We start from the raw sequence: 2493 nt of genomic DNA, 5'->3' as shown, positions 1-2493 counted from the left end.
CAGGAGCTGGAGAATGGAGACAGGAGCTGGATTCCACAGTAGGGATGGAGATAGGAGCTGGATTCCACTGCAGGGATGGAGACAGGACCTGGAGAACACACCAGGGGTGGGGACAGGACCTGGAGAACACACCAGGGGTGGGGACAGGACCTGGATTACACAGCAGGGATGGAGGACAGGACCTGGAGAATGGAGACAGGAGCTGGAGAACACAGTTGGAGAACACAGGGATGGGGACAGGAGCTGGATTCCAGAGCAGGGACAGGGACACTGACACCTTGTCCCTCCCCCCCTCTCTCCGCAGGGAGAACCGGGAATCGCGGGCTTCAAAGGCGAGCAGGGACCCAAGGGTGAGACGGTGAGTCCGGGCCCGAGGGGGGGCCGCACCCGGGACCCCCCACTCTGGGCAGGGACCCCTCCCCGTCCCCGCGGCGTCTCCTCGGCGTCTGCCGGGGCCTGTTCCCCTCGGGAGGCCCCTCGAGGGGCAGCGTCCCCCTCCCGCGGGGGGACAAAGGGCCGCTGTGTGCGCGCCCTGTCCCCCCCCGCGGGGACATTCCCCCCTCGCTTCATTAACCACCCTCAATGCCGGGGCTCCGCGGGGCCCCGGCGCCGCCGGGGCTGTGGGGGGCACGTCGGGGGGCTCCTGCCCGGCTGGGGGGGGACGGCTATGGGGGGAGGAAGGCTCCTGGTGACCCCCTTTTCCCTCCTCTCCCTCCCCCCCGCAGGGCCCCGCGGGACCCCAAGGTGCCCCCGGGCCGGCGGGCGAGGAAGGCAAGAGAGGAGCCCGCGGCGAACCCGGCGCTGCCGGTCCTTTGGGACCCCCGGGAGAAAGGGTGAGTGTGTGTGTCCCCCCATCCCGCCCCAAAACCCACCCCAAAAAAATCTCTCCTGACTCCACTTCTCCTCCTCCTCCTCCACAGGGCGCTCCCGGCAATCGCGGCTTCCCGGGACAGGACGGGCTGGCCGGACCCAAGGTGGGGGGGTCGCGGTGAGGGGTGGGGAGGGTCACGGGGGACAAGGGGGGGATTTCTAGGGCGGGGACCACCCCCCTGAACCCCCGGAGTCACCCCCAACCCCTCGCAGGGTGCTCCGGGTGAGCGCGGCCCCGCCGGGCTGGCTGGTCCCAAAGGAGCCACCGGCGACCCCGGACGGCCCGGAGAGCCCGGACTGCCCGGAGCCAGGGTGAGAAACGGGGGTCCCACAGCGGGCGGGGGGCACTGGGGGGGGCAGGGGGGGGTCAGGAGGGGGGGGGGGGAGGGGGGGCCAGGGGGGGTGGTGGGGGGGCCCCATTGGGTCGGCGGGGGGGGGCTTTGGGGTCAATGAGGTGTTTTTGGGGTCGGTAAGGTGCTTTTGGGGTCGATAAGGAGTTTTTAGGGTTAAGATGCTTCTGGGGTCAATGAGGTGCTTTTGGGGTCGATGAGGCATTTTTAGGGTTGATAAGGTGCTTTTAGGGTTGATAAGGTGCTTTTAGGGTTGATAAGGTGCTTTTAGGGTTGATAAGGTGCTTTTAGGGTTATGATGCTTCTGGGATCAATGAGGCACCTTTAGGGTTGATAAGGTGCTTTTAGGGTTGTATGAGGTGCTTTTAGGGTTATGATGCTTCTGGGATCAATGAGGTGCTTTTGGAGTCAATGAGATGCTTTTAGGTTTAAGATGCTTTTGTGGTCAGTTAGGTGCTTCTGGGATCAATGATGTGCCTTTAGGGTTGATAAGGAGGTTTTAGGGTTGACAAAGTGCTTTTAGGGTTGTCTGAGGTGCTTTTAGAGTTAAGATGCTTCTGGGGTCAATGAGGTGCTTCTGGGGTCAATTAAGTGCTTTTAGGGTTGATAAGGTACTTTTAGGGTTGTCTGAGGTGCTTCTGGGGTCGATAAAGTGTCTTTGGGGTTAATAAGGTGCTTTTAGGGTTGCTTAAGGTGCTTTCAGGGTCAATGAGGTGCCTTTAGGGTCAATAGGGTGCTTTTGGGGCTGTTTAAGATGCTTTTGGGGTCAATGTAGTGCTTTTGGCCTCGGCCCTGGTGCTCTTTGGTATTAAGGTGTTTTCTGGGGTTGGGTCAGTCACTCTTTGGTGCGAAGCAAGAAATCCTTTGGGGTTAATTAAGATGCTCTTGGCTAATTAAGATGCCTTCTGGGGTGTCCAAAGCACATTTTGGGGCTAATTAAGATGCTCTTCGCTAATTAAGACACCTTCTGGGGTGACCAAGGTGCATTTGGGGTTAAGGCACACTTGGGGTTTGCAAAGATGCTCCTTGGGGTTGGGTGTTCTTTGGGGTCAGATCCTTTTTGGGGTTGGACACTCTTTGGGGTTGGATCCTTTTTGGGATTGGGTGCTCTTTGGGGTCAGATACTTTTTGGGGTTGGACACTCTTTGGGGTCAGACATTCTTTGGGGTCAGACACACTTTGGGGTTGGATCCTTTTTGGGATTGGGTGCTCTTTGGGGTCGGATCCTTTTTGGGATTGGATCCTTTTTGGGATTAGGTGCTCTTTGGGGTCG

At 59.4% G+C, this 2493-nt stretch overlaps 1 long non-coding RNA gene across 1 annotated transcript; it reads left to right on the top strand.

Moving 5' to 3' along the window:
- The first annotated feature begins 303 nt into the window (after positions 1-303).
- Positions 304-969, top strand: LOC113941958. The gene is made up of 3 exons (XR_003525805.1): positions 304-358; positions 726-833; positions 921-969. It is a non-coding gene; the product is annotated as an uncharacterized LOC113941958 (long non-coding RNA).
- Positions 970-2493: the final 1524 nt, after the last annotated feature.

The sequence above is a fragment of the Corapipo altera genome, unplaced genomic scaffold (assembly GCF_003945725.1).
Source record: "Corapipo altera isolate COAL_440 unplaced genomic scaffold, ASM394572v1 120406, whole genome shotgun sequence".
Classification (NCBI taxonomy): Eukaryota; Metazoa; Chordata; class Aves; order Passeriformes; family Pipridae; genus Corapipo; species Corapipo altera.
Note: the sequence above shows the minus strand (reverse complement) of the source record. Positions and strands in the feature narration are given on the sequence as shown.